Raw genomic sequence first — 22,186 nt, 5'->3', positions numbered from 1 at the left:
GGGGGGTCCCGGGGAGTGTGTCGGTACTTACAGGGGTCCCGGGGAGTGTGTCTGTATTTACAGGGGTCCCGGGGAGTGTGTCAGTATTTACAGGGGTCCCGGGGAGTGTGTCAGTATTTACAGGGCGTCCCAGGGAGTGTGTCTGTATTTACAGGGGGTCCCGGGGAGTGTGTCAGTATTTACAGGGGTCCCGGGGAGTGTGTCTGTATTTACAGGGGGGTCACAGGGAGTGTGTCTGTATTTACAGGGGGTCCCGGGGAGTGTGTCAGTATTTACAGGGGTCCCGGGGAGTGTGTCAGTATTTACAGGGGTCCCGGGGAGTGTGTCAGTATTTACAGGGGGTCCCGGGGAGTGTGTCAGTATTTACAGGGGGTCCCGGGGAGTGTGTCAGTATTTACAGGGGTCCCAGGGAGTGTGTCTGTATTTACAGGGGTCCCGGGGAGTGTGTCTGTATTTACAGGGGGTCCTGGGGAGTGTGTCTGTATTTACAGGGGGGTCCCGGGGAGTGTGTCTGTATTTACAGGGGGGTCCCGGGGAGTGTGTCTGTATTTACAGGGGGGTCCCGGGGAGTGTGTCTGTATTTACAGGGGGTCCCAGGGAGTATGTCAGTATTTTCACCGATCCCAGAGTGTGTCGGTATTTACTGGGGGTGGTGGGTGTGAGTGCCCTGGGGATTGTGTCGGTGCCTACAGGTGTCCCTGCCTTGTGCGTCTGTAACTATGGGGTGTGTCGGCAAGTTTGTCTATTTCTGTGCGGAGGGGTGGTGAGACACTGCAGTGGGTGTGTTGGCATCTGCTGGTGATCTCGGTGAGTTTGTCGGTATTCGTTGGTGGTGCTGGCGAGTGTGGGACCTGTTTTCACTTTGATACAAAGAGTCTTTTTCTGTTGATCAGTGTCAGAAGTTCTGTTGACCTGCTGAGTTTCTGCAGCATCCTGTGCCTTGCTGGCAATAGGGCCAGACTCTCCGGCCTCTCCTTATCACCCCGTGCCCTAGGGTCCACCTTTTAACCTTCTCCGCGCCCTCTCCAGCCTCAGCCCGTGCTGGAGGTCTGGACCTGGGCTGGGAGGCCTGCTTGTGTGTGAGAGAGGGAGCGGCTGTTGTCCCGTCCTGCAGCGGCCGTGGCGTGTCCTGTTCGGTTGAACGCCGTGGACGCGCCGGGGCGGCGGTGCTTGTGGGCTGGCCCCGGGGCGTGCTGGTGGTTGACGCAAGCGACACACTTCGCTGTGCGATTCGATGTTTGTGATGGCGCTGGTGCTGCCCACGACTGCTTATTGGCATTGGGTGTTTGACGGCCCTCTTCCAATGGGTTCTGTTGGGTTCCTTTGCTTCGTGGCTGCCTGCAAGGGGATGAAACTGAAGGTTGTGTACTTTGATGAACTTTGAACTTTGATATTCATGTCATTATCTCCTTCTGTGGTCAGAATTGCACACAGTACCTCAAAGTCAAAGGAAATTTATTACCAAAGTACATACACACCCAGATGCAACTTTAGTAGATACTTTCAGTTCCCAGTAAAGTGGCCATTGAGAGTATGTTCGTGGTCTGCTGTAGCCCATCCACTTCAAGGTCCGGTGCGTTGTGCATTCAGAGATGCTCTTCTGCACACCACTGTTGTAACGTGTGGTTATTTGAGTTACTGTCACCTTCCTGTCAGCTTGAACCAGTCTGGCCATTCTCCTCTGACCTCTCTCATTAACAAGGCGTTTTCGCCCACAAAACTGCTGCTCACCGGATGTTTTAAATTTGTTTCCCACACCATTCTCTGTTAAACTCTGGAGACTGCTGTGGGTGAAAATCCGACAATCCCAGGAGATCAGCGGTCTCCAGGATCCTCAAACCACCCCGTCTGGCACCGACAATCAATCCACGGTCAAAGTCATTTTGATCACATTTCTTTCCCCGTTCTGATGTTTGGTCTGAACAGCAACTGAACCTCGTGACCATGTCTGCGTGCTTTTAACCTTTGAGTTGCTGCTACGTGATTGGCTGATTAGATATTTGCATTAACGAGCAGGCGTGCAGGTGTCCCTCATTGAGTGGCTACCGAGTGTATGTCATGAAATTTGTTGTTTTGTGACAGCAGTGCAGTGTAATACATACAATATACTATTAATCATAATCATATAGATTAACAAATTAAAAAGTATTGAAAAAAAAAGCAGAAAGCAGTGTTCATGGGCTCAACCTCCATTCAGAAATTGGATGGCAGAGGGGAAGGAGCTGTTCCTGAATCACTGAGTGTGTGTCTTCAGGCTCCTGTACCTCCTCCCTGATGGTAGCAATGAGAAGAGGGCATGTCCTGGGTGATGGGGGTCCTTAGTGACGGACGCTGCCTTTCTGAGGCATCGCTCCTTGAAGATGTCCTGGATACTATGGAGGCTGGTGCCCGTGATGGAGCTGACTGAGTTTACAACTCTCTGCAGCTTATTTCAATCCTGTGCAGTAGCCCCCCAATACCAGACGGTGATGCAACCAGTCAGAATGCCTTCCACGGTACATCTGCAAAAATTTGCGAGTGTCTTTGGTGACAGACCAAATGTCCTCAAACTCCTGAAGAAACAGCCGCTGTCAGGCCTTCTTTGTAGCTGCATCGGTATGCTGGGTCCAGGGTGGATCCTTGGAGAGATTGACTCCCTGAAACTACAAATTGCTCACTCTCTCCACCTCTGATCCCTGTATGAGGACTGGTGTGTGTTCACTCACCTTACCTTTCCTGAAGTCCGTGATCAGCTCTTTGGTGTTACTGACGCTGAGTGCCAGGTTGTTGCTGCGACACCTCTCCTCCAGCTGATCTGTCTCGCTCCTGTACGCCCTCCCGTTGTCTCTTGGTCGGTGTGCGTTGGCGTGGTTGCATCTTCATCTCATCTCAGTGAGCTAAAATGGTTTCAGCCTCCTGCTGCGCAAAAGGGAAGTTGCACTCTCCAAAGACGCTCTTGCTTGGACCGACTGCTCACGGTCTGCGAACCGTCCTCGCCTGGGCATTGTTAACCGTCGCCTCGCCCCCAACGTCCACACCGGGCCACCAGCTGCATGGGGTCGAGCAGTCTCAGCCAGCGCTGCCGTCGTCCAGCACGAGTGGGGACCCATCCCGTGGATTACTCAGCCTCGTGCCTTGACGGCTACCTACAGCTTACCCCGTCGCCTTTCATATCCTTGCCGGGAATTCAGTCAGGCTTGCTTGAAGAAACCTCTGTTCAGTTACCATCGGCACCAGAGGAGCCAACACACTCAACCACAACGACATTACCTTCAAGAATGCCTGCCGTTCCATCCCTGGGCCACATTTTGGGAAGTCCGATCATCTGACTGTCCTCCTGCTCCCCGCGCACAGGCAGAGGCGAAAGAGATGAGGACAACTGAGGGGTGTTCGCGGGAATCCTTCAATTCGGCGGTTCGAGGGCTGCTCAGAGGATCTGAATGAATATGCGTCAGGCTTCGTAAAGACTGTCGCAGACAAGTGTGTCCCCGCAAAATCGTTCAGAGCCTTCCTCAGCTGGAAGCCCTGGGAGAGACAAACCGGGGGATCCACAATCTGCTGCGGGCCAGGCCAGCGGCGTTCAGGTCTCCGGAAAGCCACCTCACGCGCCAAGTGGCAGCTCTGGACCAAACTTGAATCGCTGAAGGGCGCTCGACAGCTGTGGCATGGTTTGAATGCTGCCTCCTTCAGAGCAGAGTCAAAGTTCAAAGACAATTTATTATCAAAGTGCATATCTGCCACCATGGCAGCCCCTGCCATTCATTTTCTTGCGGGCATACTCAATAAATACCTAACAGGAGAAATAACCGTAATGGGATCAATGAAAGACTGCAGTGACTTGGCTGTTCAAGGAGCTTGCGAAGACAACAAACTGTGCAGTTACAAAAGAGAGAGAGAATAATAAATAACTAACCAATAAATATCGAGAACTTGAGATGAAGCAAAGCTTGAAAGTGAGTCCATAGGTTTTGGGAACATTTCAGTAACGGGGCAAGTGAAGTTGAGTGAGGTTATCCCCTTTGGTTCAAGAGCCTGATGGTTGAGGGGTAACAACTGTTCCTGAACCTGGTGGTGTGAGTCCTGGGGCTCCTGCACCTCCTTCCTGATGGGAATAGTGAGAAGAGAGCATGTCCTGGGTGGCGGGGGTCCCTGATGACGGATGCTGCTTTCCTGCGACAATGTTTCATGTAGACGTGCTCAATGGCGGGGAGGGCTTTACCCGTGATGGACTGGGCCGCATCCACCACGTTTTGTAGGATTTTCCATTTAAGAGTGTTGGTGTTTCCATCCCAGGCTGTGATGCAGCCAACCAATACACTCTTTACTTTACATCTATAGAAGGTTGCCAAAGTTTTAGATATCATGCTGAGCCTTTGCCAGCTCCTAAGGAAGTAGAGGTGCTTCAGAACAGCACTTGCGTGCTGGGCCCAGGACGGGTCTTCCGAAGTAACACTGAGAAGCTTAAAGTTTAGACCCTCTCCACCTCAGACCTTCGAATGAAGGCCTCTGGTTTCCTCCTCCTGAAGTCAGTAGTCATTTGACATGGAGTGAGAGGTTGTCGTCATGGCACCACTGAGTCCGATGTTCCAGAGGTGCACATGACGACAAGGTTTTGCTCCGAGGTGAGATCGATGCCTTTTATGCTTGCTTTGGCTGACAGAACACGGAGGCACCCTCATGAACTCCCACAGCCCCGGTGACCCTGTGTCTGAAGCCGATAAGGCAGTGTTGTTCAGGGGGCGAACCCCCGGAAAGCTTCCGGCCCAGACGGGGTACCTGGCCGAGTACTAAAGACCTGTGCTGGTTCGACCGGCTGGTGTGTCCACTGACATCTTTAACCTCTCACCTCGGCAGTCTGAGTTTCCCACCTGCTTCGAGCAGGCTTCAGTTATACCCGTGCCCAAGAAGATGGTGACCTGCCTCAACGACTATCGTCCAGTAGCACTTAACATCCACAGTGATGAAGTGTTTTGAGGGGTTGGTGTTGAAACATATCAACTCCTGCCTGAGAAGCGACTTGGATCCGTTCCAATTTGCCTATCGTCGCAACAGGTCCTCAGCAGATGCCACCTCAACCCTGGAACATCTGGACAGCAAAGGTGCATACGTCAGGATGCTCTTTATTGACTACAGCTCAACATTCAATACCATCATCCCCTCAAAACTAATCAATAAGCTCCACGACTTTGGCCTCAACACCCCTTTGTGCAACTGGACCCTCGATTCCCTCACTTGCAGACCTCACTCAGCTCAGATTGGCAACAACACCTCCATGATCTCCATCAGTATGGGTGCACCACAAGGCTGTGTGCCTCGCCCCCTGCTCTACTCACTTTACATTTATGTCTGTGTGGCTAAGCACAGCTCCAATATCACATTCAGCTTTGCTGACGACACCACTGTCGTTGGCCGAATCGAAGGTGGTGATGAATCAGCACACAGGAGGGAGACTGGAAATCTGGCTGAGCGGTTCCACAACAACAGCCCCTCACTCAACGTCAGCAAGGCCAGGGAGCTGATTGTAGACCTCAGGAGGAGGAAACCAGAGGCCCATGGAGAGGGTCAGAACGTTAAGTGGTATCATTTTGGAGGACCAGGCCCGGCGTGTAAGGGCCGTTATTAAGTAGGCTCGATGGCGCCTCTACTTCCTTAGAAGTTTGCAAAGATTCGCCCTGACGTCTAAAACTTTGAAAGACTACAACGGTTGCAACATTGAGAGAATCCTGTCCAGTTGCATCATAGCCTGGTCTGGAAACACCAATGTAATTAATGCATCTTAACCGAAACAAAAGGTAGTGGATATGGCCCAGTCCATCACGAGTAAGACCCCCCGCCCTCCCATCATCGAACATATTTACAAGGAGCATTGTCGCAGGAAAGCAGCATCCGTCATCAAAGACCCCCCCCCCCCCGGCCCTTCCACCAGCTAGGCCATGCTCCCTTCTGCAGGAGGTACAGGAGCCTCAGGACTCACACCCACAGGTTCAGGAACAGTTATTGCCCCTCAACCATCAGGTAGAAGGTACAGGAACCTCAGGACTCACACCCACAGGTTCAGGAACAGTTATTACCCCTCAACCATCAGGCAGGAGGTACAGGAGCCTCAGGACCCACACCACCAGGTTCAGGAACAGTTATTACCCCTCAACCATCAGGCAGGAGGTACAGGAGCCTCAGGACCCACACCGCCAGGTTCAGGAACGGTTATTACCCCTCAACTATCAGGAAGGAGGTACAGGAGCCTCAGGACCCACACCACCAGGTTCAGGAACAGTTATTACCCCTCAACCATCAGGTAGAAGGTACAGGAGCCTCAGGACTCACACCACCAGGTTCAGGAACAGTTATTACCCCTCAACCATCAGGAAGGAGGTACAGGAGCCTCAGGACCCACACCCACAGGTTCAGGAACAGTTATTACCCCTCAACCATCAGGTAGAAGGTACAGGAGCCTTGAGACCCACACCACCAGGTTCAGAAACAGTTATTACCCCTCAACTATCCAGCTCCTAAACCGGTGTGGGTAACTTCACTCAGCCCAACACTGAACTGATTCCACAACCTACAGACTCACTTTCAAGGTCTGTACAACTTGAGTTCTCGGTATTATTTATTTATTGATTTATTTACAAATAATATCTTTTCTTGTATTTACACAGTTTGTCTTTTGCACGTCGGTTGTTTGTCAGTGTTTGTGAGTAGCTTTTCACTGATTCTATTGTATTTCTTTGTTCTACTGTGAATGCCTGCAAGAAAATGAACCTCTGGGTCTGATATGGTGACATATACATACTTTAACAAGAAACTTACTTTGAACTTCTTACAGGGTTGAATAATCTCAAACCTCAGCATGTTTCAGAGTGGAGAGCCCTTGTAGAATTCTATTTTATTTAGAAATATGGCATAAGACCATAAGAATTAGGATCAGATTTAGGCCATTCAGCCCATCGAGTCTGTTCCGCAACTCCACGGCTGCTCCCGGATCCCACTCGACCCCACGCACCTACCTTCTGATCCTCTGATGCCCCAACCGATCAGGAAATGATCAGCTTCCACCCTAAGTATACACACGGACTTGGCCTCCACTGCAGTCTGTGGCAGAGTATTCCACAGATTTACTGCCCTCTGGCCAAAAAAATTCCTCCCTTACCTCTGTTCTAAAAGGTCGCCCCTCAATTTCGAGGCTGTGCCCTCTAGTTCTGGATACCCCCACCACAGGAAACATCCTCTCCACATCCACCCTGTCTAGTCCTTTCAATATTCAGTAGATCCTCCATATGAATATGAATCCAAACACCCAATTAATTACTGCGTCCGGTGCTCCCGAAGTGGCCTTTTATATATTGGTGAGACCCGACGCAGACTGGGAGACCGCTTTGCTGAACATCAACGCTCAGTCTGCCAGAGAAAGCAGGATCTCCCAGTGGCCACACATTTTAATTCCACATCCCATTCCCATTCTGACATGTCTGTCCACGGCCTCCTCTACTGTGGAGATGAAGCCACACTCAGGTTGGAGGAACAACACCTTATATTCCATCTGGGTAGCCTCCAACCTGATGGCATGAACATCGACTTCTCTAACTTCTGCTAAGGCCCCACCTCCCCCTCGTACCCCATCTGTTACTCATTTTTATGCACACATTCTTTCTCTCACTCTCCTTTTTCTCCCTCTGTCCCTCTGAATTTACCTTTTGCCCATCCTCTGGGTCACCCCGCCCCCTCGTCTTTCTTCCCGGACCTCCTGTCCCATGATCCTCTCGTATCCCCTTTTGCCTATCACCTGTCCAGCTCTCGGCTCTATCCCTCCCCCTCCTGTCTTCTCCTATCATTTTGGATCTCCCCCTCCCCCTCTAACTTTCAAATCCCTTACTCACTCTTCCTTCAGTTAGTTCTGACGAAGGGTCTCGGCCTGAAACGTCAACTGTACCTCTTCCTGGAGATGCTGCCTGGCCTGCTGCGTTCACCAGCAACTTTGATGTGTGTTGCTTGAATTTCCAGCAGCTGCAGAATTCCTGTTGTTTACCCAATTAATTGGTCACTAGGAGGTTTATTGTGACCAATTAAACCCTACTTCTTTGGAATGTGGGGGGACAGCAGAGCACCCGGAGGAAACTGGTCATGAAGAGAAGATCCAAACTTCGAGAGGTGTGTGATGGAGATTATTCTCCCACCATGTTCAAAGGAATTTCATGAAAATGATTCCGGGATTGAAAGGCTTGTTATATGAGGAATGTTTGATGGTTCTGGGCCTGTACTCACTGGAGTTTAAAAGAATGAGGGGTGATCTGATTGAAACCTATCGAATGGTGAAAGGCCTCGACAGAATGCATGTGGAGAGGATGTTTCCCATGGTGGGGGAGTTTAGGACCAGAGGACACAGTTAGAGTGGATGTGGAGAGGATGTTTCCTATAGTGGGGGAGTCTAGGACCAGAGGACACAGATAGAGTGGATGTGGAGAGGATGTTTCCTATAGTGGGGGAGTCTGGGACCAGAGGACACAGATAGAGTGGATGTGGAGAGGATGTTTCCTATAGTGGGGGAGTCTAGGACCAGAGAACACAGATAGAGTGGATGCGGAGAGGATGTTTCCTATAGTGGGGGAGTCTGGGACCAGAGGGCACAGATAGAGTGGACGTGGAGAGGATGTTTCCTATGGTGGGGGAGTCTAGGACCAGAGAGCACAGATAGAGTGGATGAAAGGATGTTTCCAATGTTGGGGAGTTTAGGACCAGAGGGCACAGCCTCAGAATTGAGAGGCTTCTGTTTAGACTGGAAATGAGGAGGAATTTCTTTAGCCAGAGAGTGGTGAATCCGGGGAGTTCGTTGCCATGGGCAACTGTGGAGGCAAAGTCGGTGGGTCAATTTCAGGCAGAAGTTGATAGGTTCAAGATTAGTCAGGGCACGAAGGGATAGGGGGAGAAGGCAGGAGATTGGGGCTGAGAGGGGAAATGGATCAGTCATGATGAAATGACAGAGCAGGCTCTGGGCCTACTTCTGCTCCTATACCTTGTGGTAGTTTGGACAATGGTGGGATTTGAACCTGGGCTGTTTTTGCTGTAGTAGTGTGCACTACTGTGCCACACCCTGCAATCCTCCAATTCCAGTCTCATGACCAACTCCTCCGACCCACTCCCTTCACCTCTCGCCACACCCTTCCTCACTCCTGAGCCTGGGAATTTCTTCCAGAAACTTCCTTCGCCTCCCAACCCTCCCGTGTTGCAGTTTCTCTCGGCCGCACCTTGCTTCACACCCCTGGCAAGGACTGCGGGGCTTTTTAAAATTCCCATACAGTTTGTGAGCCGGTTAAGCAAACTGCTGAATCTCATCTGAAATAAAATTTCCCTAACCGAGCCTGTGTAAACGTGGACGTGCCAATCAGCCAGAGGAAACTCATGTCCTGTGAGGAGTTTGTATGTTCTCCCTGTGAGCACGTGGCTGTGCCCCTGGATCTCCACTTCCCTCCCACGTACCAAAGACGTGTGGGTGAAGTGGGTGTGCGACACAGCGGAGTGCCCTTTGCATGGAGCTGGTCGTTGATACTTGTGGCACAGCTCGCTCTGTGCGTCAATGTTCGACGCACACGTGACGAGTCATCTTCAGTTCAACATTTACACAGTGACTCTCACCCTGAGTAAACAGTGTCTTTGCATAGTTGAACAATGACCCTCACCTGGAAATAAATGGTGACACTCTACAGTCACAGTGAAAGACAGTCTCTGAAATGAACAGTGACTCTGTACAGTTACACAATGACCCTCACCCTGAATAAACAGTCACTCTGTACAGTTACACAGTGAGTGACTCTCACCCTGAATAAACAGTGATTCTGTACAGTTACACAGTGAGTGACCCTCACCCTGAATAAACAGTGACTCTGTACAGTTACACAGAGACCCTCACCCTGAATAAACAGTGACTCTGTACAGTTACACAGTGACCCTCACCCTGAATAAACAGTGACTCTGTACAGTTACACAGTGAGTGACCCTCACCCTGAATAAACAGTGACTCTGTACAGTTACACAGTGAGTGACCCTCACCCTGAATAAACAGTGACTCTGTACAGTTACACAGTGACCCTCACCCTGAATATACAGTGACTCTGTACAGTTACACAGTGACCCTCACCCTGAATAAACAGTGACTCTGTACAGTTACACAGTGACCCTCACCCTGAATGAACAGTGACTCTGTACAGTTACACAGTGACCCTCACCCTGAATAAACAGTGACTCTGTACAGTTACACAGTGACCCTCACCCTGAATAAACAGTGACTCTGTACAGTTACACAGTGACCCTCACCCTGAATAAACAGTGACTCTGTACAGTTACACAGTGAGTGACCCTCACCCTGAATAAACAGTGACTCTGTACAGTTACACAGTGAGTGACCCTCACCCTGAATAAACAGTGACTCTGTACAGTTACACAGTGACCCTCACCCTGAATATACAGTGACTCTGTACAGTTACACAGTGACCCTCACCCTGAATAAACGGTGACTCTGTACAGTTACACAATGACCCTCACCCTGAATAAACAGTGATTCTGTACAGTTACACAGTGAGTGACCCTCACCCTGAATAAACAGTCACTCTGTACAGTTACACAGTGAGTGACCCTCACCCTGAATAAACAGTGACTCTGTACAGTTACACAGTGAGTGACCCTCACCCTGAATAAACAGTCACTCTGTACAGTTACATAGTGACCCTCACCCTGAATAAACAGTGACTCTGTACAGTTACACAGTGAGTGACCCTCACCCTGAATAAACAGTCACTCTGTACAGTTACACAGTGAGTGACCCTCACCCTGAATAAACAGTGACTCTGTACAGTTACACAGTGACCCTCACCCTGAATAAACAGTGACTCTGTACAGTTACACAGTGAGTGAACCTCACCCTGAATAAACAGTGACTCTGTACAGTTACACAGTGACCCTCACCCTGAATAAACAGTGATTCTGTACAGTTACACAGTGAGTGACCCTCACCCTGAATAAACAGTGACTCTGTACAGTTACACAGAGACCCTCACCCTGAATAAACAGTGACTCTGTACAGTTACACAGTGACCCTCACCCTGAATAAACAGTGACTCTGTACAGTTACACAGTGAGTGACCCTCACCCTGAATAAACAGTGACTCTGTACAGTTACACAGTGACCCTCACCCTGAATATACAGTGACTCTGTACAGTTACACAGTGACCCTCACCCTGAATAAACGGTGACTCTGTACAGTTACACAATGACCCTCACCCTGAATAAACAGTGATTCTGTACAGTTACACAGTGAGTGACCCTCACCCTGAATAAACAGTCACTCTGTACAGTTACACAGTGAGTGACCCTCACCCTGAATGAACAGTGACTCTGTACAGTTACACAGTGAGTGACCCTCACCCTGAATAAACAGTCACTCTGTACAGTTACATAGTGACCCTCACCCTGAATAAACAGTGACTCTGTACAGTTACACAGTGAGTGACCCTCACCCTGAATAAACAGTCACTCTGTACAGTTACACAGTGAGTGACCCTCACCCTGAATAAACAGTGACTCTGTACAGTTACACAGTGACCCTCACCCTGAATAAACAGTGACTCTGTACAGTTACACAGTGACCCTCACCCTGAATAAACAGTGACTCTGTACAGTTACACAGTGAGAGACCCTCACCCTGAATATACAGTGACTCTGTACAGTTACACAGTGACCCTCACCCTGAATATACAGTGACTCTGTACAGTTACACAGTGACCCTCACCCTGAATAAACAGTGACTCTGTACAGTTACAGTGACCCTCCCCCTGAATAAACAGTGACTCTGTACAGTTACACAGTGAGTGACCCTCACCCTGAATAAACAGTGACTCTGTACAGTTACACAGTGACCCTCAACCTGAATAAACAGTGACTCTGTACAGTTACACAGTGACCCTCACCCTGAATAAACAGTGACTCTGTACAGTTACACAGTGAGTGACCCTCACCCTGAATAAACAGTGACTCTGTACAGTTACAGAGTGAGTGACCCTCACCCTGAATAAACAGTGACTCTGTACAGTTACACACTGACCCTCACCCTGAATATACAGTGACTCTGTACAGTTACACAGTGAACCTCAACCTGAATAAACGGTGACTCTGTACAGTTACACAGTGACCCTCACCCTGAATAAACAGTCACTCTGTACAGTTACACAGTGACCCTCACCCTGAATAAACAGTGACTCTGTACAGTTACACAGTGACCCTCACCCTGAATAAACGGTGACTCTGTACAGTTACACAATGACCCTCACCCTGAATAAACAGTGATTCTGTACAGTTACACAGTGAGTGACCCTCACCCTGAATAAACAGTCACTCTGTACAGTTACACAGTGAATGACCCTCACCCTGAATAAACAGTGACCCTGTACAGTTACACAGTGAGTGACCCTCACCCTGAATAAACAGTCACTCTGTACAGTTACACAGTGACCCTCACCCTGAATAAACAGTGACTCTGTACAGTTACACAGTGACCCTCACCCTGAATAAACAGTGACTCTGTACAGTTACACAGTGACCGTCACCCTGAATAAACAGTGACTCTGTACAGTTACACAGTGACCCTCACCCTGAATAAACAGTGACCCTGTACAGTTACACAGTGAGTGACCCTCACCCTGAATAAACAGTGACTCTGTACAGTTACACAGTGAGTGACCCTCACCCTGAATAAACAGTGACTCTGTACAGTTACACAATGACCCTCACCCTGAATAAACAGTGACTCTGTACAGTTACACAGTGAGTGACCCTCACCCTGAATAAACAGTGACTCTGTACAGTTACACAGTGACCCTCACCCTGAATAAACAGTGACTCTGTACAGTTACACAGTGAGAGACCCTCACCCTGAATATACAGTGACTCTGTACAGTTACACAGTGACCCTCACCCTGAATATACAGTGACTCTGTACAGTTACACAGTGACCCTCACCCTGAATAAACAGTGACTCTGTACAGTTACAGTGACCCTCCCCCTGAATAAACAGTGACTCTGTACAGTTACACAGTGAATGACCCTCACCCTGAATAAACAGTGACTCTGTACAGTTACACAGTGAGTGACCCTCACCCTGAATAAACAGTGACTCTGTACAGTTACACAGTGACCCTCAACCTGAATAAACAGTGACTCTGTACAGTTACACAGTGACCCTCACCCTGAATAAACAGTGACTCTGTACAGTTACACAGTGAGTGACCCTCACCCTGAATAAACAGTGACTCTGTACAGTTACACAGTGAGAGACCCTCACCCTGAATAAACAGTGACTCTGTACAGTTACACAGTGAGTGACCCTCACCCTGAATAAACAGTGACTCTGTACAGTTACACAGTGAGTGACCCTCACCCTGAATAAACAGTGACTCTGTACAGTTACACAGTGAGTGACCCTCACCCTGAATAAACAGTGACTCTGTACAGTTACACAGTGACCCTCACCCTGAATATACAGTGACTCTGTACAGTTACACAGTGACCCTCACCCTGAATAAACGGTGACTCTGTACAGTTACACAATGACCCTCACCCTGAATAAACAGTGACTCTGTACAGTTACACAGTGAGTGACCCTCACCCTGAATAAACAGTGACTCTGTACAGTTACACAGTGACCCTCACCCTGAATAAACAGTGACTCTGTACAGTTACACAGTGAGAGACCCTCACCCTGAATATACAGTGACTCTGTACAGTTACACAGTGACCCTCACCCTGAATATACAGTGACTCTGTACAGTTACACAGTGACCCTCACCCTGAATAAACAGTGACTCTGTACAGTTACAGTGACCCTCCCCCTGAATAAACAGTGACTCTGTACAGTTACACAGTGAATGACCCTCACCCTGAATAAACAGTGACTCTGTACAGTTACACAGTGAGTGACCCTCACCCTGAATAAACAGTGACTCTGTACAGTTACACAGTGACCCTCAACCTGAATAAACAGTGACTCTGTACAGTTACACAGTGACCCTCACCCTGAATAAACAGTGACTCTGTACAGTTACACAGTGAGTGACCCTCACCCTGAATAAACAGTGACTCTGTACAGTTACACAGTGAGAGACCCTCACCCTGAATAAACAGTGACTCTGTACAGTTACACAGTGAGTGACCCTCACCCTGAATAAACAGTGACTCTGTACAGTTACACAGTGAGTGACCCTCACCCTGAATAAACAGTGACTCTGTACAGTTACACAGTGAGTGACCCTCACCCTGAATAAACAGTGACTCTGTACAGTTACACAGTGACCCTCACCCTGAATATACAGTGACTCTGTACAGTTACACAGTGACCCTCACCCTGAATAAACGGTGACTCTGTACAGTTACACAATGACCCTCACCCTGAATAAACAGTGATTCTGTACAGTTACACAGTGAGTGACCCTCACCCTGAATAAACAGTGATTCTGTACAGTTACACAGTGAGTGACCCTCACCCTGAATAAACAGTGACTCTGTACAGTTACACAGAGACCCTCACCCTGAATAAACAGTGACTCTGTACAGTTACACAGTGACCCTCACCCTGAATAAACAGTGACTCTGTACAGTTACACAGTGAGTGACCCTCACCCTGAATAAACAGTGACTCTGTACAGTTACACAGTGAGTGACCCTCACCCTGAATAAACAGTGACTCTGTACAGTTACACAGTGACCCTCACCCTGAATATACAGTGACTCTGTACAGTTACACAGTGACCCTCACCCTGAATAAACAGTGACTCTGTACAGTTACACAGTGACCCTCACCCTGAATGAACAGTGACTCTGTACAGTTACACAGTGACCCTCACCCTGAATAAACAGTGACTCTGTACAGTTACACAGTGACCCTCACCCTGAATAAACAGTGACTCTGTACAGTTACACAGTGACCCTCACCCTGAATAAACAGTGACTCTGTACAGTTACACAGTGAGTGACCCTCACCCTGAATAAACAGTGACTCTGTACAGTTACACAGTGAGTGACCCTCACCCTGAATAAACAGTGACTCTGTACAGTTACACAGTGACCCTCACCCTGAATATACAGTGACTCTGTACAGTTACACAGTGACCCTCACCCTGAATAAACGGTGACTCTGTACAGTTACACAATGACCCTCACCCTGAATAAACAGTGATTCTGTACAGTTACACAGTGAGTGACCCTCACCCTGAATAAACAGTGACTCTGTACAGTTACACAGTGAGTGACCCTCACCCTGAATAAACAGTCACTCTGTACAGTTACACAGTGAGTGACCCTCACCCTGAATAAACAGTGACTCTGTACAGTTACACAGTGACCCTCACCCTGAATAAACAGTGACTCTGTACAGTTACACAGTGACCCTCACCCTGAATAAACAGTGACTCTGTACAGTTACACAGTGAGTGAACCTCACCCTGAATAAACAGTGACTCTGTACAGTTACACAGTGACCCTCACCCTGAATAAACAGTGACTCTGTACAGTTACACAGTGAGAGACCCTCACCCTGAATATACAGTGACTCTGTACAGTTACACAGTGACCCTCACCCTGAATATACAGTGACTCTGTACAGTTACACAGTGACCCTCACCCTGAATAAACAGTGACTCTGTACAGTTACAGTGACCCTCCCCCTGAATAAACAGTGACTCTGTACAGTTACACAGTGAATGACCCTCACCCTGAATAAACAGTGACTCTGTACAGTTACACAGTGAGTGACCCTCACCCTGAATAAACAGTGACTCTGTACAGTTACACAGTGACCCTCAACCTGAATAAACAGTGACTCTGTACAGTTACACAGTGACCCTCACCCTGAATAAACAGTGACTCTGTACAGTTACACAGTGAGTGACCCTCACCCTGAATAAACAGTGACTCTGTACAGTTACACAGTGAGAGACCCTCACCCTGAATAAACAGTGACTCTGTACAGTTACACAGTGAGTGACCCTCACCCTGAATAAACAGTGACTCTGTACAGTTACACAGTGAGTGACCCTCACCCTGAATAAACAGTGACTCTGTACAGTTACACAGTGAGTGACCCTCACCCTGAATAAACAGTGACTCTGTACAGTTACACAGTGACCCTCACCCTGAATATACAGTGACTCTGTACAGTTACACAGTGACCCTCACCCTGAATAAACGGTGACTCTGTACAGTTACACAATGACCCTCACCCTGAATAAACAGTGATTCTGTACAGTTACACAGTGAGTGACCCTCACCCTGAATAAACAGTCACTCTGTACAGTTACACAGTGAGTGACCCTCACCCTGAATAAACAGTGACTCTGTACAGTTACACAGTGAGTGACCCTCACCCTGAATAAACAGTCACTCTGTACAGTTACACAGTGACCCTCACCCTGAATAAACAGTGACTCTGTACAGTCACACAGTGACCCTCACCCTGAATAAACAGTGACTCTGTACAGTTACACAGTGAGAGACCCTCACCCTGAATATACAGTGACTCTGTACAGTTACACAGTGACCCTCACCCTGAATATACAGTGACTCTGTACAGTTACACAGTGACCCTCACCCTGAATAAACAGTGACTCTGTACAGTTACACAGTGACCGTCACCCTGAATAAACAGTGATTCTGTACAGTTACACAGTGAGTGACCCTCACCCTGAATAAACAGTGACTCTGTACAGTTACACAGAGACCCTCACCCTGAATAAACAGTGACTCTGTACAGTTACACAGTGACCCTCACCCTGAATAAACAGTGACTCTGTACAGTTACACAGTGAGTGACCCTCACCCTGAATAAACAGTGACTCTGTACAGTTACACAGTGAGTGACCCTCACCCTGAATAAACAGTGACTCTGTACAGTTACACAGTGACCCTCACCCTGAATATACAGTGACTCTGTACAGTTACACAGTGACCCTCACCCTGAATAAACGGTGACTCTGTACAGTTACACAATGACCCTCACCCTGAATAAACAGTGATTCTGTACAGTTACACAGTGAGTGACCCTCACCCTGAATAAACAGTCACTCTGTACAGTTACACAGTGAGTGACCCTCACCCTGAATGAACAGTGACTCTGTACAGTTACACAGTGAGTGACCCTCACCCTGAATAAACAGTCACTCTGTACAGTTACATAGTGACCCTCACCCTGAATAAACAGTGACTCTGTACAGTTACACAGTGAGTGACCCTCACCCTGAATAAACAGTGACTCTGTACAGTTACACAGTGACCCTCACCCTGAATAAACAGTGACTCTGTACAGTTACACAGTGACCCTCACCCTGAATAAACAGTGACTCTGTACAGTTACACAGTGAGAGACCCTCACCCTGAATATACAGTGACTCTGTACAGTTACACAGTGACCCTCACCCTGAATATACAGTGACTCTGTACAGTTACACAGTGACCCTCACCCTGAATAAACAGTGACTCTGTACAGTTACAGTGACCCTCCCCCTGAATAAACAGTGACTCTGTACAGTTACACAGTGAGTGACCCTCACCCTGAATAAACAGTGACTCTGTACAGTTACACAGTGACCCTCAACCTGAATAAACAGTGACTCTGTACAGTTACACAGTGACCCTCACCCTGAATAAACAGTGACTCTGTACAGTTACACAGTGAGTGACCCTCACCCTGAATAAACAGTGACTCTGTACAGTTACAGAGTGAGTGACCCTCACCCTGAATAAACAGTGACTCTGTACAGTTACACAGTGACCCTCACCCTGAATATACAGTGACTCTGTACAGTTACACAGTGACCCTCAACCTGAATAAACGGTGACTCTGTACAGTTACACAGTGACCCTCACCCTGAATAAACAGTCACTCTGTACAGTTACACAGTGACCCTCACCCTGAATAAACAGTGACTCTGTACAGTTACACAGTGACCCTCACCCTGAATAAACGGTGACTCTGTACAGTTACACAATGACCCTCACCCTGAATAAACAGTGATTCTGTACAGTTACACAGTGAGTGACCCTCACCCTGAATAAACAGTCACTCTGTACAGTTACACAGTGAATGACCCTCACCCTGAATAAACAGTGACCCTGTACAGTTACACAGTGAGTGACCCTCACCCTGAATAAACAGTGACTCTGTACAGTTACACAGTGAGTGACCCTCACCCTGAATAAACAGTCACTCTGTACAGTTACACAGTGACCCTCACCCTGAATAAACAGTGACTCTGTACAGTTACACAGTGACCCTCACCCTGAATAAACAGTGACTCTGTACAGTTACACAGTGACCGTCACCCTGAATAAACAGTGACTCTGTACAGTTACACAGTGACCCTCACCCTGAATAAACAGTGACCCTGTACAGTTACACAGTGAGTGACCCTCACCCTGAATAAACAGTGACTCTGTACAGTTACACAGTGAGTGACCCTCACCCTGAATAAACAGTGACTCTGTACAGTTACACAATGACCCTCACCCTGAATAAACAGTGACTCTGTACAGTTACACAGTGAGTGACCCTCACCCTGAATAAACAGTGACTCTGTACAGTTACACAGTGACCCTCACCCTGAATAAACAGTGACTCTGTACAGTTACACAGTGAGAGACCCTCACCCTGAATATACAGTGACTCTGTACAGTTACACAGTGACCCTCACCCTGAATATACAGTGACTCTGTACAGTTACACAGTGACCCTCACCCTGAATAAACAGTGACTCTGTACAGTTACAGTGACCCTCCCCCTGAATAAACAGTGACTCTGTACAGTTACACAGTGAATGACCCTCACCCTGAATAAACAGTGACTCTGTACAGTTACACAGTGAGTGACCCTCACCCTGAATAAACAGTGACTCTGTACAGTTACACAGTGACCCTCAACCTGAATAAACAGTGACTCTGTACAGTTACACAGTGACCCTCACCCTGAATAAACAGTGACTCTGTACAGTTACACAGTGAGTGACCCTCACCCTGAATAAACAGTGACTCTGTACAGTTACACAGTGAGAGACCCTCACCCTGAATAAACAGTGACTCTGTACAGTTACACAGTGAGTGACCCTCACCCTGAATAAACAGTGACTCTGTACAGTTACACAGTGAGTGACCCTCACCCTGAATAAACAGTGACTCTGTACAGTTACACAGTGAGTGACCCTCACCCTGAATAAACAGTGACTCTGTACAGTTACACAGTGACCCTCACCCTGAATATACAGTGACTCTGTACAGTTACACAGTGACCCTCACCCTGAATAAACGGTGACTCTGTACAGTTACACAATGACCCTCACCCTGAATAAACAGTGACTCTGTACAGTTACACAGTGAGTGACCCTCACCCTGAATAAACAGTGACTCTGTACAGTTACACAGTGACCCTCACCCTGAATAAACAGTGACTCTGTACAGTTACACAGTGAGAGACCCTCACCCTGAATATACAGTGACTCTGTACAGTTACACAGTGACCCTCACCCTGAATATACAGTGACTCTGTACAGTTACACAGTGACCCTCACCCTGAATAAACAGTGACTCTGTACAGTTACAGTGACCCTCCCCCTGAATAAACAGTGACTCTGTACAGTTACACAGTGAATGACCCTCACCCTGAATAAACAGTGACTCTGTACAGTTACACAGTGAGTGACCCTCACCCTGAATAAACAGTGACTCTGTACAGTTACACAGTGACCCTCAACCTGAATAAACAGTGACTCTGTACAGTTACACAGTGACCCTCACCCTGAATAAACAGTGACTCTGTACAGTTACACAGTGAGTGACCCTCACCCTGAATAAACAGTGACTCTGTACAGTTACACAGTGAGAGACCCTCACCCTGAATAAACAGTGACTCTGTACAGTTACACAGTGAGTGACCCTCACCCTGAATAAACAGTGACTCTGTACAGTTACACAGTGAGTGACCCTCACCCTGAATAAACAGTGACTCTGTACAGTTACACAGTGAGTGACCCTCACCCTGAATAAACAGTGACTCTGTACAGTTACACAGTGACCCTCACCCTGAATATACAGTGACTCTGTACAGTTACACAGTGACCCTCACCCTGAATAAACGGTGACTCTGTACAGTTACACAATGACCCTCACCCTGAATAAACAGTGATTCTGTACAGTTACACAGTGAGTGACCCTCACCCTGAATAAACAGTGACTCTGTACAGTTACACAGTGAGTGACCCTCACCCTGAATAAACAGTCACTCTGTACAGTTACACAGTGACCCTCACCCTGAATAAACATCGATGGTTTATTCTTGAAAATACACTCGGTGGTCACTGAATGTGTGTTCATGGTCTTTTGCTGTTGTATCCCGTCCACTTCGAGGTTCGATATGTTGTGCATTCAGAAATGCTCTTCTGAACACCGCTCTTGTAACATGTTGTTATTTGAATTATTGTCGGCTTCCTGTCAGCTTGAACCAGTCTGGCCATTATCTTCTGACCTTTCTCATTAACAAGGTATTTTTACCCACAGAACTGCCTCTCACTGGATGTTTTTATTTCTTGTACCTTCCTCTGTAAACTCTGTAGACTGTTGTTTGTGAAAATCCCAGGAGATCAGCAGTTTCTGAGATACTCAAACAACCTTGTCTGACATCGGCGAGCATTGCACGGTGAAAGTCACTCAGATCACATTTCTTCCCCCATTCTGATGTTTGATGTGAGCAACGCTCTTGACCGTGTCTGCATGCTTTCGTGCATTGAGTTGCTGCCACATGATTGGCTGATTAGATATTTGCGTTAACGAGCTGGTGTGCACATAGTCACTTTGAGATTCAACCTGTTGTGCTTATAGAGATGCTCTGGGTGCAAATGTAATGATGAATAAAGTTTATTTTGATTAAAAAAGATTAGTGTACTAGCCTAGGGAGTTACAGATAGGTATTGTCCGCCTTACCAGCCAAGTTCCTCAGGATTTTAACTACATGCTTATATAGTTTTCAAAATTTTTTTAAAGCAAATGCCTTTTTTATTTTGGTTAATTAAAGTAGTGTGACTGTTTCTGTGTTGGACTCTCTTTTGGAATTGGTGTGCAAAGGCAGCATGCAGTGTAACCATGGGTGATTTTCTGGGACCTTTCTCTTGCGATCGCAAGCACTGGTTAGACAATGATAATGTGAGATGCTGCAGGCCTCTTTCCCTCGTTTGGTGGTGCGACAGGTGGCGGGGAAGCCGCTTAGCCTCAATCGTATTGACTACTAGGCCTCAAGCCACGGGCTTGCCTGCTGCTGCAGTCCAGGTGAGGAGATGCCGGAGGAGATGCAGCATGGCATCGTGCTCGGTCGGGGGCCGGCCTCTCCGGTGCATGCTGCCCCCCTGTGTTCAATCTGTGGACCAACAGGCTGGATTGGGTGCATTTACACTCTGCCGGGAACTGTGCAATCAATTTGCAGGACACTTTGCTCAGGGTCTTGGGCTAGGTATGTGTTTTTTTGCATGGCTGTTTTTTTTTTTGCTAGCTATTTTAAATGTGCTGTGCATGTTTTACACCTTGGCCTCAGAGAAATGCTGTTTCATTTGGTTGTATTCATGTGCGGTTGAATGATAATTAAACTTGATTTTCATTTTCGTTTTTCATTTTTAAAATCTTTTTATTGATATATAATCTTCTACAGAAGTTCAACAAATTAGTATATACATAATTAATAAAGCTGAAGAAAAAAACTTATACTGTATATGCTAATGAAAAAGAAAAAAAAATATATAAAAGAAAAAGAAGGAAAAAAAGAGAACCCCAACTAACTAAAAAACCCCCACTAACTACTAAACAAAAAAAAAGAGGGAAAAACCCATTAGGAACCAACTCCCGGAGCAATACGTCTTACAATCATTTATATATATAAAAGAAGAGAAAGAAAACAACAACCACCAAATCACATTTATGCAACATAAAAATGGAAGGAAACCATATAAATTAATTCAAAGTAAATGATAATATTTGGCAAAAGAACCCCACCTTCACTCAAAATCGAATCGGGGATCAAAAGTTCTACTTCTAAAAACTTGATTTTGATTTGATTTGAATTTTATACAAATATATATTTTTTGATTCTGGCGTATGAGAGTACTGTGTGTGTTTCTGTGCTAGGCTCTCTTTACC

The 22,186-nt window shown here is 47.4% G+C and overlaps 1 protein-coding gene across 5 annotated transcripts in view; it reads left to right on the top strand.

The window, feature by feature from the left end:
- Positions 1-22,186, top strand: part of LOC134339684 (calpain-1 catalytic subunit-like) — a 110,000-nt gene that overhangs the window by 43,144 nt on the left and 44,670 nt on the right. The window lies entirely within an intron of this gene.

The sequence above is a fragment of the Mobula hypostoma genome, chromosome 30 (assembly GCF_963921235.1).
Source record: "Mobula hypostoma chromosome 30, sMobHyp1.1, whole genome shotgun sequence".
Taxonomy (NCBI): domain Eukaryota; kingdom Metazoa; phylum Chordata; class Chondrichthyes; order Myliobatiformes; family Myliobatidae; genus Mobula; species Mobula hypostoma.
This window is presented reverse-complemented; position numbering and strand designations above follow the sequence as displayed.